Source organism: Haemaphysalis longicornis, unplaced genomic scaffold, assembly GCF_048455015.1.
Source record: "Haemaphysalis longicornis isolate Haplotype H1 unplaced genomic scaffold, Haemaphysalis longicornis Haplotype H1 scaffold_12, whole genome shotgun sequence".
NCBI classification, from domain to species: Eukaryota; Metazoa; Arthropoda; class Arachnida; order Ixodida; family Ixodidae; genus Haemaphysalis; species Haemaphysalis longicornis.
In genome coordinates this window covers 27501732-27517646 of record NW_027526225.1, presented here as the reverse complement: position 1 = coordinate 27517646, position 15915 = coordinate 27501732, and the positions used below count along the sequence as shown (strand labels likewise).

Sequence of the window (15915 nt, the reverse complement as noted above, 5' to 3'; positions counted from 1 at the left end):
TTTCGGTCGACCAAACGGGCTACGGAAAAATGCATTAGTTTTTTTTTTTTTTTTTTTTTTACAGGATGCCGTCGCTCCCACTAACAAAGCCGTCGCTTTAAAAGCAGGTGCCGTCTATCAGTTGCCCTGCGCAGTGCACCGTTGCCGAACTGCAACGGAACGATGTAACACCCTCCGTGAAAACATGCAAAAAATATGAATATTCTAACACCGTTTACAATTGCGCCAAACAGAAACATTTCGCCGAATTAAGCTGAATAATCTGATCGGGCCTGCAAGCGCACTAACGACTCTGCTGGCAAAGAAACAAAACTGTGAAAAAGTAAAATAAAACAGCTATACTCTGTTAAAACTCAAGAACGGCACCACCTCATGTAGTGTATCACTCCGCCAAAGCGCCGGACCCGTGACGTCAGTACGCGCGCGTTTTGAAAGGGGTTTACTATGAATGCGTGATATCGTCTGCCTTGTCTCACGCAGTTTGTTTGTCGTCACTGGAGTCGTTTATAAGCATATTAAGTCCAAAAAATCACGGGAACGGCTAACGCCATGTTCAAAATATTCCCAGTAACGCCCTACTTGCGCTGCGCGGAGAAACATCCGGCTACGGTGATAAAGCACAGCGGCAACTTCCGGTGCCGTTCATATTGAAAACGGAATAAACCTGATTTTTTTTACTTCTTCGTTCTAGCGCTCAATATTTGTTTTATTTTGTTCGGCTGGCAAGGCCTGCACCATTCCAAAACTTTAACAACCGATCTAAAATTGTTCTACGTGTGGGTACAAACATTTGAACTCTCATTTAATGGACAAAACACAGTCTTGGTCGTAGTAACAAATATCTGCCCGGAGACCAGCCATCGCCTTTGTGAACTGTAATAATGCTAACAAAACAGCCTGTTTCCTATAAACGGCAATGACTTTAGTTATGTCAAATCGCGCAATTAAGCCTTTACTTGTGCAGAATGAATGATTTAGTTTTTACGAAAGGCGAATGTATACTTGTATCAAAAGCAGTTATACAATGAACGTATCCTCAGTGTTGAAAATATAAATCAGTAAACAGTGGTACAAGGGTAACTTTTTGTGTTCTTCAAAGAGCGCTAAGACGACGGTAACAAAGAAAGAAGGACCAAAACAGCACATGTGTTTGTCCCTTCTTTGTCCCCGTCGTCGTAGCGCTGTTTGAAGAATATTGCCACCGTACCAACTATAGCTCGACTTTCATTACTGCAACTTTTTGTCGTTTTAATATTACCGCGTCGTCTAGCTTTGTAGGCTCACACGTGGCTTCAGTCCATATTTACAATTCGATTCGGAATGTGCGGCAAAGTGAAAGTTGATGGCTTGAGGTTGGCAGAGCTTTTCACATATATTAAACATGTGATGGCGGCCCAGTAATGGCGGCTTTTTTCAGTTTCTGTTTCGAAGACACCAATTCTTACAAGCCATTTGCGTAGCGCGCGTTCGTGTTTCGAACTCAGTGCTTTAAATTTACCCCTCTTTTTTTTTATGCGTACGGTTAGAAAATATCTTGACGTTGTCGAAAATTTTAGTGCAGTCGGCCTTTAAAGCACCGCTGCCACCGCTGTTTTCTGCTTTTGCAAACGTAGAATAGCCACCTGGAAGTTAAACGGCCTTCGCTCCACTACAAAGCTTTCTGGCTTACTGTCGCTTTATACTAATATATATATTAGTGTGAAAATGCGCTGTACACCTATAAGGGTCTATTCGTTTCACCTGCACCGCGTGAACCAGTTCAGGCGGTGCCGCACTTCGCCGTTCGTTTCAGCGGTGCAGCTCGCGGCACCTGAACCGCGCCGTTCGATTCACCGGTGGTGCCGACGGGTGCAGGACGGGTTCATGGCTTTGCCTGCACTCCCTGCCGAGGAGGTGCAGAAGCAGACGACAAAAGTGCAGGGCTTGTTCCGCCGATGGCGGAACCCGCTTTGCACCGCTGTGAACTGGTTCAAGAGGTGCAGGCTGAATCGAATAGACCCCCTGTCTGCCGTCCGGCGGCTGCGAAGGGGGCTCCTCCGTGATGCATGCAGCGGCGGCGCTGCACGCAGTCGGAGCACGGCCGGCCAGTGTCGGCGTGGCGTATTCCGGTTTCGGCGATGCATCACCCACGAAAGGGAGAAAAGGAGGAGTGCGAAAGGGAAAGGCGAAGGGTTGCGGGGCTGTTCTGCCGGTGTGCACACTCCCCGCTCTTGGCCCGGCGGCCGGCCGGCAGTGAATACCGAAGCGTGCGCCCTTTTCACTTGCGCGAACCGGCAAGTGTTTCAATCGCGCGTTGGATTTCGCCTTCTGGGACGGCTGCGCTGTGATTCAACCACACTCCTAGATCTGGATATTTTAACGAAGTTAAAAGTGCTTCAACTGTGCCTGTGTTGGATTTCGCGTCCCCTTGTACCTTACCCTTGTGGTGCCCGCCGCTGTGCATTTCGAAGTGCTTCAACCGGGTCGTTTGATTAAGTTTTACGCTGCAACAGTGTTCTAGGTGATATTACCTAAATACTTTGACATCCGTGCTGTTTTGCAATCGCAGTGTAGCGTTCGCAAATCGTCGCGTGAACGGTTGCTACGCAAGCGTGCATCCACAGTTCACCCTGTGATCGGCCGCCGCTGTGAAAGTCGTCAACCTTTATTATGAATGAATTCCTGGAGTGTGACAAATAGAAATTTAGCCTAATGCCCCATAAAGTTGGGCCGAAGTCACGCTAGGAATACGCGATAAGTATAATCACTTGTCGCCCACCTTGAACATGTTGTACTCAGATTTTCTGACGATTGCTTTCAACCTTGTCACGATGGTTGGCACTTTGTGCCCTGCTGCTTTTTATGCGGTCGCACAAACAACCGGGTTGCTTGTTTTGTTTTTTTCTTTATCGTATATCTAGCGCTCCGCCCAGACGAAACGGCAGTTGGCACTAAAGTTTTGCCCAGGCACAATTAAAACTGTGAAATACTCCTGCTCTGATCTTCGCCTCTTAGATTTAGACACGCAGGACTACCTATTTGCACCGGCTCCTCTTCGCGATCGTGTGTTCACGGGTCTTTTTCTTTTTTGCTTGCAAGCCCCAATGGTGCTAGCACCCACATTTATTTACGAGTTGGACTATGAAGCCTCCACTGATGACTTACGTTTGTCCACACACACTGACCAAAACAAGCTACAAGGGGCTTTGGTATCCAGTATTCTTACGCTGGAGCATGCTTCAAGGCATGTGATCACAAAAGCACTTAAGTTTACAGCAAATACAGGTTCTCAAATTGACTGAAAAACTGAAACATAACACTAAGCCTTATAATTATTTACCTAGTATGTGTGCTAGTTCTGCATCAATTGCTAAAAAAAAAAAACCCCGCAACACATGCTAATGAACTGATCATGAAAAAGTGACGTAGTGAATAGTAAATCTGTCTGCTGAAAACAATTTTTTAATAAAACTACAGATTTGAATATAGATTACATGTTGCAATGTATGGGCATATGAAACAGCAGAAACCAAGTCCCAAAGCTCGAAAATTCTTTATTAAATGCTTTATAACCTCAAATATACATACAATATTTTACGTGCCCATCACGGTTTAGGCCAGGAACATCTTGGCTCAAAACTTTCCACAATTTCTCAGTCAGCACCTGCAACACCAAAAGAAACAAATAAACGCTTCCTTTTACAACCACACCACAAACGTCAGGTGAATCTAAATTCACAATTGATGGTGTATTTTGTCCCATATAGGGCTACATTAATATGTACACAAAAGTTAGTTTAGCCAGCTTTTGAACTATTCTAACTGCTGATTCTGAATTTTTTTTCTACGTGACACCAGAGATCCTTTGCTGATGCAGTCTTGTGTCTAAAACCTGCTTTAGTCCCTTCACACCAAATGGTATTTTCGACTTTTTTGAGAATTTGTACAGGGCCAAATAATGGCTTACACTAGTAGGATTAAAGTTCTGAGCTAGTCTGCTTTGATCTCTGATCTCGTTAACAAACTGCACTGCCTTTCCCAATAGCTAAGCAGGTGCTTACAGTGTATCTGACAGAACAGCTGTCACACAATGGCCATACAGGACAACTGGGTCGGTTTATCAGTCAGGAATTATATGAGGGGGCACTAGGCTGAGCCCAGCTCATCGCACCACTGCTGCAAAAACAAAGTTGAAAAAGATTCTATTTCGGGGGTTGTAGTTGCCGAGGCCACTCTTGGGCTATGAAGCGTGACACAGTGCTAGGTTCAATCCACGTTAATCCTGACATTTGGGTATCTTGACACGCACTGAAATCTCCACACACGGGCGTTTTCGATTTTTTTCTTTTTGCCTTCACTAAAAAAAAGGAAAAGAAAAAGTCCTTGGGCTCAGCTGCACAATGCTTTAGGAACTGCGGCTGCTGCTCAGGCACAAGTTGGAGCCATTACTTGACTAGGCACAAATCCTCAAGAGTTGAAAACGGATTTCAGCGCAAAGCGGCAAAACAGCACTTTATTAAAAACAAGAGAAGTGGGAAAGACCTTATAACAACACGCGCTAAAGAACGACCTCTTTGAATAAACACAGTGTCACTTTGTAAATCGTCAATGCCTGGATAGCATATCCTTCATGCACAAGTATACTTAGTTGCTCCTTTAGACCGACAACGATGGCCAGAAGAAGTCGGGCTGCTGCCTTGCACGCCTTGTACTTGCTGTTAATATTACCATGTTAGGAGCCAAGTATCTGAAATACCCATCTGTTCGATGCTTTGAACGTGCCGTCTAGGTGTTGTCGTGCAGTAATCCTCATTGGACGACGAGAACGAATGCAAATTAAATGACTCGCGAGCGAAAAATGACGTTACCAAAGTTGATCAGTTCGCGACTCTGGCACCGCTTTACCATTGAGCCAATGCTGTCGACTTGTTTGTAAACAACCTGTAATTTCTCTGCGCCACGTAACATCATTGATAGTGGTTGCGGACTGAAGTAGCCTAGAAAACCGGGCTAGTTGGTGCAGATTCATCTTCGCAGCGCACAAATAACGGGACAAAAAGGAGGATAACAGTGGACAACCAACGAACCAAAACTGAATTTTTGTTCGTTGAGAGACAAACGCTCTCAAGTACTGCTCTCTTCAAGATACGCCAATTCTGCATCTAAAAGTGCTAAAGACGAGCGCTAACACATGAGCCAGACATTTTTCGAATTTTATGTGCTTCCACTATACTTCCCTCACCTTTTGTTCATCGTGCGAGAACAGTACCGTTGTATCATGAAGTAAAAGCGTGCAACCACAATCTTTGCAATGGGTGGGAAGAGGGCCAGAAGGCACTCAGTGAACTGGCCAACATCAAAGCGACCACAATTGAAAGGAATGCAATAAACCACATTTAATCTACAAGGAACAAACTGTTTCTCATGTTTCACACCACAGCTGTTTGCTCGGCCCTTATTACTAATATTCTTTTCGATGGCGGGACAGATGCACTTTAACTTAATTTTGGCTGAAAACACCACATTGATGTTACATCTGCTCCCCACTTCTTTCAAGCGGTGAGATACCTCGTGCAGGTACGAGATTACAACTATCTTTTCCTTCACAACATCACAAGCAGGAGACAAGTTTTCTTCACCAAATCCAACAACTGAAGACAGGCCGACCCAATGACTCCGTCACCGTAGCCAGCATTTTTGGGTCCAACTAACTGTTCACCAAAGCTAGACTCAATTAGGTGAAAACAAGACTGAAAACAAAACAAGATGGCTGACTGAGGCAGTTGACAACAATCCCATATTTTGCAATCCTAGAACGTGCTGATGAAGAGTTCAGTAAAGGCTTGTTCGATCGCGGTCTATAGAGCCAACATACATGATTCTGCTCGAATTTTAACAACAGGTTTAAAAAACTGGATCGTTCTTTTGTTTAGCGCCTTGAAGATAAAGGTCAGCCTAAATGCGTGACGTTTGAATGCTTTTAAAATGTCTACCATTTTTCTTGTAGGGTCATAGTTTCCACAAAGTACTAGGTAATCGTCAACATACATGAAAATTTTAATTGCCAAACCCTCCAGGTCACGTTACAATACACGGTCAACATGAGCCAAGAAAATGTCACTAACAAGGTGAGGAACTTTAGAACGTCTACAGATTCCAGATCTCTGCACAAAGACACCGTCACACCATCCTACAATAGTTGATGCTAAGTAAAAACGCAGAAGCTCCAAAAAGGATTCCACGGAAATCCCGCAACTTTGCATAAACTTAACCTCGCCGTTGTAGACAGTGATACACTCTTTCACAGAGACCAAAACTTGTTCATGCGGAAGGGAGTAGAAAAGGTTTCCAGCGTCAATGCTGAAAGCAGAGCACCAGCCTGGATTACTGCGCGCGCAGTAACCTCATTTGCGCGCTGTGAAGATGAAGGGGCTTGCGCAGCGTGCCCTATCCTGGTCCTCTTGCACTGCAACATCTGCTACCTCAGACACGGAGCTGCGCAGTGGACGCCAGGTCGGCACAGAAATTTGGGACTCGATGGAGCCCTCTGGCCGACTATGCCACTTATGGTCATCTCCCATCCCTGCGACCGCAGCACCTTCTGCGGCACTGACGTTGATGACTTGACAAGCACCTACGAGAGTGTGAGCGCTCATAACAGATGGGATGCAACCTTGGGGCTGGCCAACGTAATATTTTACCTCAAGGGCCCAGCCAGACTATTGTTGCTTTGAGACACACGAAGCAGACCTGACAAGCTGGGAAACCTGCAAATTGATATTACGTGAGCTGTTCGGAAAGCTTGTTGGCCACCAACTAGCCGCGAAGGAACTTTCTTCCCATGCCAAAACCTCAATGGAGTCATCCATCGCCTATATTCAGGATGGTGTTGCTCTGTGTCACAAGATAGATGCCGACACGTCAGAAACTGGCAAAGTAGGCCATGTGCAGAAAGGAATTGCTGATGGCACTTTCAACCTGCTTGTTTATAAGGACTGCACCAGCACAGACGGCATCATTACAGAGTGCAGACGGTTTAAACATCTTGAAAAGGGCTTCGCAGCCTCTGGAAAATGTTTCTTTGGTTATCAACGTAACTAGTTGATGCATTTCTTTTTGTTATTCCCCCCACTGTAATGCCAACAGGCGCTGTGGGTACCAAATAAAGTAAGAAAGAAACAAGCGAAAGCTCACTGCATTGCCCCACAGTTCACTCGACTGCCTAACACGGCTCCCACATCCTATTACGAGTATACCACTCCACTGGAATTTGCCCTTCTTTGTTCGACGACTTAATGAAAATAGTACGCCGTGAGCTGGAGGCTACGGCTATGGCTGGCCTACTAGCCCCGACCCGTGAATGAACGTCACCTTCCATCTCCCTAATCCATGCGATATACAGCAAGAGCTCGCAAGCCACACCATTCCACGCATTTGCTCTGTAGCTCACCCGAAAAACGCTTTCACTGTTCCTCGTGTCTTAACTGGTCCCCACCAATATGCCCCACGCCATTTTCAGACACAAAATTCCGAAGAGTGGAGTACTCCTGAAAACAAGCCAATATGCTTCCACTGCTGTCACGGTGGGCATGTGGCCCGCTACAGCTTTCGACATTGCCACGCTAAGCCTTCGCCTCACCACAAGACTAATCAATGCAGCTCAAGGAGGTAATACTCCATCTGTGACCTGGACGACAGATCCTCTATTAACCAAGGAGTCTAAGCCCAATTTACTAGACGTTACTGTTGATGGTGTTGCAGCCCAGGCTCAAACTGACACAAATGCTCAAATCTCTGTAATGAGCTTAACCCTCCGCTGGCATCTCCGCAAAGTTCTGACGCCACCCATGCAAACATCTGTTCGAGTTGCCAATGAGAGCACACCTTCAATTGCCGGAATGCGTACCGCCTGAATATGGATTGCCGACCACGATAGTGTCGTTCTCTTCACCGTCCTTGAAAAATGCCCCCATGACATTATCCTCAACGTCAATTTCTTTTTCGAACCGCTCTCATTGACTGTTCTGCGGGACTTCTCTCTTTTAAATTTTCTTCTGCCAAAAATGCTCAAAAGCACCGTTCTCGTTCCACAGATTATGTCCATTTGCTGTCAAATGCTGTAACATACATGCCCCTGTGATAAAGCCCACCCGTTTCTCACAGTTATTTCTCACCAGATTGTTCGACAAGCCGAGCGGAAGCTACTACAAGCACGTATCCTTGAGTGCCGCCAGAAGCTACGAGCTTTGGAGAAGCAAACCTTCTTTCCACGCCGGCAACTTCAGTATCTTATTCCTGAGGACTTCCCAGATGTGCAGCTGCACACAAACTTCACTGCTAGCATGGCAGAAGGCCGTCATAGAACGTCGCAAGAGAGGAAACTGCAAGCATTCCGGCCGGACGTGCCACAATGCACCCAAGAGGTCATCAACCTATCTCCGTACACACCGAACGAAGAGGAGGCTAAGGTTTTGTCCCGTGGTTTGAATTTTAACACAGAAGCACCCCCGGAGCCAAAAAAGGTGATTTGTGCGGTCGAACGCGTGGTCGGCCAGCTTACCTCTGAAGTACGGCAAGAAGCGCGCACTCGTGCTATTGGTGTGCTCTCTGGTTTGCGAAGACATTGTGCAAGACTGCATTTATCGGTAGTGGAGAGGCAAGCCATCAGGAGCCTGCGGAATAACAGCAGTATCGCAATCCTTCCTGCTGACAAAGGCAATGCCACGGTCTTGCTAGATAGCAGTGACTACCACACGAAGATGTTGGCCCTTCTCGAAGACCAGCAGACATACGCTCCTCTAGCCCGTGACCCAACTAGCAGGTTACAGTCCAAGCTCCAAGAACTGCTAACCAGGCTTTTCAAGCTAGTCCCTCCGCACCACAAGGGCCTCTACTACAGGTTACTGTGCACGAACGGTTCAGCCCCGGCAATCTACGGTCTGCCTAAAATCCACAAGCCTGGCGTTCCTCTTTGGCCTATCGTCGACTTCTCGAGGTCACCGCTCTACCGACTATCAGGCTACCTTCACCAAGTGTTGAGCCCTCTAGCCGGTAAGACGCCCACGCACGTCGGAAACTCGTCCTCTTTTGTTTCGAAGCTGAAGGACGTAACTCTAACTGAAGACGACGTCATGGTTTCGTTCGACGTCAAGTCTTTTTTCACTAGTGTCCCAGTGGATCTGGCAGTAGCCATGTGCGAAGAAGCACTAAACGCGGACATTAGTCTTCCCGATCGCACTCCCTTTGACATCCCCGAGCTCTGTGAGTTGCTTATGTTTTGTCTGAGCAACACCTATTTTTCTTACGGGGGAAGCCCCTATCAGCAGACCCATGGCACGGCGATGGGTGCGTCCATATCAGTTACTACGGCCAATCTAGTTATGGAGGCTTTAGAGGGGAAGGTATTGGCAACCTTCACACCGGCACCGAGGTTTTTCTGCCGCTATGTCGACGACTGTTTTTGTATTTAAAAAAATCAAGATGTCCCATGTCTTCTGGACAGCCTCAACGCCCAGAATGTGCATATACAGTTCACCGTGGAGTTCGAGCAAGACAACATGCTTCCCTTTTTTGGATGTTCTTGTTCGCCGCGATGTGGGCGCTCTCTCCTTCTCAGTGTACAGGAAGCCCACACACACGGGTCGTTACCCCAGTTTTGAATCTTGCCACCCTCTCGGCCACAAGACATCCGTTGTGTTGTCCTTGATAAAGCGCGCCGTACGCATCTGCTCAGATGACAGTGCACTGAAACGTGAATTAGGAACGATTCGCCGCAAACTAAGCGCCAATGGCTATCCTAAGCGACTTATTTGCCTGACCAAGTATAAGATACTACAGCCAAGAATGGCCAACAACAGGACATTACGAGTACGCGCAGCCATCCCCTACGTCCTAGGAATAAGCGAAGCATTGTCGCGCGTCTTTTCAAAATACGACATGCGCATTGCCCATGTACCGACCAGCAAGCTCCGCGACGACTGAATGAGCACCAACGTGATGTAAGAAATCATAATCACATGACGAATGCCATTGCGGAGCACGCGCACAAACATTCCCACAAGATTGACTGGGAGAACACCGCAATTTTAGCTAAGGAAAAGAACACATCATCTCGGCGTCTGCTAGAGTCACTTTTTATCCAGTCAACGCCAGCCACAATGAACCGGACGGATTGGACTTTGCCTCCCGTCTACGCATGCTCTCTACGTCATGTGCTGCCTATATAATTGACAACGACGGCTTGTCATACGTAGTGAACAAGGGACCCGTATGTGGTTCCGAAACGTCAATATATTTTTATTCTTGGTCAGTGTTCGCTTTTCTTTTGCAAGTTATTATATGGTCTTCCCTATTACAGACGCGCTGCTTCTGTGAAACATCACTCTGCCGCACATCATCATTACTGCGGTAGAGAACCAAACCTGCCTTCCCTTTCAGTTTTTCAACTTCAGTTTCACACCTCAAGTCCTTCCCAAGGGGATTTCGCTTGCAATGCTGTGCCCTTTCTGCCATGAATGCTAGCACCCCTGCAGATTTACCTCCTGCAGTGCAGGCGTCCCATCAAGCACCATCAATCAAGGCAGTGGCTGCTTCAGACCTCCCACCGGATCATACCGCCGATCTCCCTCGTCTTCTGGATTCCTGCAAGGACATCTTCGACTTAGACAACCATCCACCAACCCAAACTTCTGCAGTCACACATCATATCAACACCAACGATGCTTCACTAGTGTACAGGTGGCCCTATTGCGTATCACTTGCTGAACGACTCGTCATCCAAAAGGTAAAAAAAAAAATGCTCAGTAAGGATACAGTCGAACCATCTTCCAGTCTGTGGGTGTCTCCAGTCATGTTGGTCAGAGAAAAAGATGGGACGTAGTGGTTCTAGATGGATTATGCAAACTTAACTATTATGAAGGAAGGCCTCATACAGTGGGATGTCATTGATAATATTGATTCTGCATAATACGTTTTTCTTTTCATTCCAAGCTAAAATCCCTTAGAAATAATGCATTTTCGTGCATTTGATACGATCACATTTTTGCTAAAATAGCACGACCACGAAAGTGAACCTTGACCATTTTTAGAAACCTTACATTTATTCTTCGGTATACTAGCTCAAACCCCATGTCAACAACCCATGACCTGCATGGCAGCGCCAGTTCTGCGACAAAAACACTGCTGCTGGGCGTGGGCGCTCTGTTCAATGAGGATGATATGCGAGGCGAGGCACTGTGCCATCTAGTGAAACATATCATAATCAAAGAGTTTCTCAGTTTGATCATAATCGAGGAAGAAGGTTCCAATGCTCTTGGCAGGCGGCGACTTCCCTCCCCAACTTCTCGCCATGCTCTGTGCTTCCCGCTCCGTTCTTTGTTCTCTTTCTGCGCTGTTCCTGTGTTCGGTGGTGTTGCTTATGAGGCCATTTTTGTTCTTGTTCTATTTGACTAGTCTTGTTCTCCTTAGGCTGCCTTGTTGCTGTGCGGGGTGTGCTGCCAGGTTTGTGGCAATGTCGAGGAAACGGAAGCACTCAGTATAAAAAGAAAAAGTGGAAATTGTACAGAAATTGGAAGAAAACCCGAAGAGGAAATGCGTGGATTTGGCACACAAGCTCGGTTTGCCAGTGTCAACGCTCAACACTATTGCCGGTCAGCAAGAGGAACTTCAAAAGAATCCGCAAGTTTACGGCCCCGATGCGAAACAAGCACAAGGTGCGAAGCATGACCAAATGGAAGACATCCTGCTCACATGGTTGGAGGAAGTTAGAGCGGCAGGATGAACGCCGATAGGTCAGTACTACGCGAAAAAGTTGACAACACTGCGCTCTCCTTGGGCATTGAGGACTCCAAAGCGTCTGGTGGCTGGCTTCACCAATTCAAGGCACAACGTGAAGTGTCATACAGAACAGCGTCCGCCAAAGTGAAAAATACCAGCAGCTTTTTTTTTATTTTTACATTTCCGGAGAATTTTCTCCCCCACTTCGAAAAGAAAGTGCAGCACAAATTTACCAGCTACTCCACTGTTGCTCAATAAAATTGAGTTGCTGACGGAGAATGCAGATTTTTTTCCTTTTTTTTAACAAACTCTTTGGATAATACGATTTTCACATAATGCTTTTTATTTCCCGGTTCCCCTGAAAAACGTATCAACGAGATTTCACTGTACATGATACATAGACAAGATGTGGCAGGCAACTTGTGAAGGGAGGTAACTTCGTGCAACCAAAGCCTGATTAGTCATGCTAATTCCTCCTATATTTTAATATGGTCTAACACCAGCTACCCCACTTCGGCAGAGCCAGTGGGGAACATTTCAATACTACTGTCACTGTGTACTGCAGAACGAACATCCATCCCGCATTTAAAAACCCTGCATACGAAGCTGCATCGCGCAAAGTTGTTCTATGGCCACTGAATGTCCTCGCTGAATGTCAAGGAAGCGTCCTCACCGACGCGCTTTGGCGTCGTCTATCAGCGGATTCGTATGTATACAAGCGTTTACAGCAAGAACGGTAAATATATTACATACCTGCCAGGTTTGCCGGGATGGCATTAGGGAGATCTTACTGGGGGGTAGTAGCTACAACAGAATGGGTAACTTTACACACATTGTTTTTATTTGCTTAACACGTAGCAGGAAATGAACTGTTTCTTCGTACAAACTACCAAGAAGCTAGACCACTCAATGTTCGACGTGGCTGACACCGCCGTTATCAGAAAGTCCTGGAAATAGTACTGCAAGTGCAATACAAAACAGCAGGAACTGAACTGTTTTGTTGTTTCGTCTAAGCTAACAACAAGTTACACCACTGGAGACTTGCTCAATCTTCAGAACCGCCGTCCAGAACGGCCGTGCTTGTATGTAAATGAAAGCGGCGGCGGCGGCGCTGCGTTTCTATAAACAGTAAACTAACAATGGGTCGAACAGGTTCACCATCTACACATGGCCGACTACGCTTTTTAAGCACTTCACTGATAACGATGCCAATTGGTGTCGCGTTGTATTGTCAGGTATACCCCCCTCACATTGTGGCCACACTGGGAAAAAGATTTGGCCAAAGACAGGTGCATTTTCGGGAGATTTTTGTTTCGGTCGTACAATTGTACAAAACCATAAAAATTCGGGAGTCTCCCGGAAAATTCGGGAAACCTGGCAGGTATGATATTACTACGCCCTTCAAGCACATATCGGCAAAATGCGATTACTTCGCCGCGTTCGCAGGAATGAGCCGCACAGTAGAGAACACAGTCGTAGCATACTAGCAGGAATGAACGCATCGTACGGCTTCTTCCACGTTTCGTCACCCCGTGACTACAGTTTACCTCAACACCAATTTATAACGCACGCCCTTAAAGAGCTTACACTCTAAAAAGCGCTACAACCTTTCTGGTAACCTTCAGTGAATGTAAAAGCGTAGCCACCGCGCACATCACGTCGCAGCTAGCGCCGTCTTCAATGCGAACGCGGTCGCCGACGCGGCTACGTGAACGTGCCGCTGACAGACTCAAGGAAAGTGTATTTGGGGGCTCTAGAACAACGTATTTAAATTTAGCCCATGTTTGCAAATAACAAATGATTCCTTGAGTGCTTTAGTTACATTGTCATTCAGAATGTGCCTAGCATCCAACATACGGAGAGCGCACGGCGTTTGCAGTACACGGACAGGTATATAATTACCCGTCCCTCTTGACAACAGCACTTAAAAAATATCTTACCTTTCGTTTATGACGCAAAAAGATGCCGAGGAGAAAGCAGCAGGTTTCGTTATCTACAAGAAATCGATGCTGGCTTGCGCTAGAGTGTACTAGAAGTTTTAGAGTGGCCCGAGCGGCGGCCTCTCCCATTGCTCCGCCGGGTTGACTTTCGCGCAGAAAATAAAACCGGTATAGCGGCGGCGCTGCTGTCGTCAACAACTGAACAGCCGGCGCTCCCCGGCACCAGCTCCCAGCCTGCGCGCGGCAATATTTGCGTTGCTCGCTGCGGTGTTTTGCGCTTGCGAAGCTGATTTATTTTGGATTATGAGGTTTAACGCGCCGGTGGTACACAGGCGATGAGGCAAGCGCTACTGGAGGGCTCCGAATTAATTTTGACCACCTGGGGATCTTTAACGTGCGCCGAAATCTCGAAGACACGGGCGTTTTTCGCTTTTATCCTCCATCACAAAAGCAGCCGCCGTGGCCGGGAATCGATCCTGCGCCTTTGGTCAGCTGGCTTAGAAAGTAGACGCAGAAACGTTATGACTCCGCTTGAGCAAACTTTAAACTAGTACGACCCGCCACAAAATTTTAGACATCCCCTCCTCCCTCCCCCCCCCAACGATACTTTCTCATTTTGTATGCGTTTTCTGAAAACGTTAATTGTTGATATACAGTAATCTCTCGTTAACTCAAAGTCGTAAAATTAGCTGAAAATTTTCAGATAAGCGCGGAGTTTCGAGTTAAATCAAATGCAGAAAATTTGTAGCCAGGTCCCTGAAATAACAGCTACATATATAGGGCTGCTAACAAAAGCACAATTGCACAGGGGAGATTTCGTAATAAAGGCAAAATAATTCGCAAGAAAAAGAAACTTTTAATTTTGCAGAAGAAAGAAACAGCTGTGTTGCGCTCGGCTGATTCGCGTTCGCATCTGCATCCCAGAAAAGCGCACCCGAGAATTCTCAACACATCGCATGAATTGGTGGTCGCCACCGCTACATTCTACCTTGCTACAAAGCAGACGCAGCATGTATGTTGTTTCTGCCGTTGTAGGCACTTCTGGAGGCTCCTCCTCGTCCGCATGATCAGCTGCGTCGTCCACAGCTATCTTATGCGCCAAACAGCATTAATTCCGGTAACGGGGACGCGTAGTCCGCGTAAACTTGCACTTTACAACCGCGTTCGGCGAGTAGTGGGAGTAATCATTCGAACGGGGACCTTATCAGCTGCCTGCAGCGGACTTTGCCTTGTGTCCTCTCTGCCAGTATTTCGAGACATCCGTGGCCCTCCTAAAAAACGTTTTGAGATAAAGCGGGCGAATGCGTGCCGCCTATGGGAGGTAAACACGGTGAGAAAAAAGTTTCGAGAAGATATTTTGAGATATAGCAGAGTTCGAGTTAACGAGGGATTAATTTGACGGACAGGCACCAGGAATGTTCTTCCCTTCCCCTTCTTGACTGCGCATGAAGCAAAAGCGGCGGGGCGCACATTCTATGCTGCAAAATACCAAAAGCCTTCTTCTGGGATACCCCTACCGTTGATGCGTGTACTGTCGTTAGTGGGCTTCTTTTATTATCCTACTTTGTCGCAGGCACTTGGTAAGAAAGTGTGTACTGAAAACGAAGTGCCAAGTCTGCGGGACCAACTACTGCTTCCTGCATGCCAGGGGAAGATGCCGCTGTGTTTACTACCTCTTCAAATTTGGGGGGACTTCTGAATCCTTCCGCGCATTTTTTAAGTTTATTAGCCACCTCTAGGACGTTTTTACCGGTTGCTTCAGCGACAAGGAGTTCCACCATGACAGCGTTATGGATGCGCTGCAGCCCTTATTCACAACAAACACCTTAACGGCGTTGGTTGCGACCAGCACGTGAGACCTTGACCGCAAATTTGGTTTCGTTCTGTATACATTTCGACACGGATTCATTTCTACATAAAATGTTTAAACAAGTTCCGTGATTACATGCGGAGGTGGGAGCAACACCTTAAACTTAGCCGTCGCTAATGATCGAGGGCGAGTTATGAAAACGCGTTGACCAAAAATGTCAATTTAAATTTCCATGTTACCGTCATTCCTAAACCTTTACATGTGTAGACTTTGTGCATGATTTCCCGCGTTACATTTTATTTGCTGGGCTATTGAAAATGAAAACAAAATGTGTATTTGTTCCAGTTCCGTTTATTTGAACCTCCATGTTAGCCTTCTTGAACCTTTACCTCTATAGTAGACGTGTTATAT

At 46.6% G+C, this 15915-nt stretch overlaps 1 long non-coding RNA gene across 1 annotated transcript; it reads right to left on the bottom strand.

The window, feature by feature from the left end:
• Positions 1-2896: 2896 nt before the first annotated feature.
• Positions 2897-14225, bottom strand: LOC144162520 (uncharacterized). Its single transcript, XR_013320687.1, has 3 exons — positions 13695-14225; positions 10518-10620; positions 2897-3643 (listed from the first exon to the last, which is right to left on the bottom strand). It is a non-coding gene; the product is annotated as an uncharacterized LOC144162520 (long non-coding RNA).
• Between the last annotated feature and the right edge of the window lie 1690 nt (positions 14226-15915).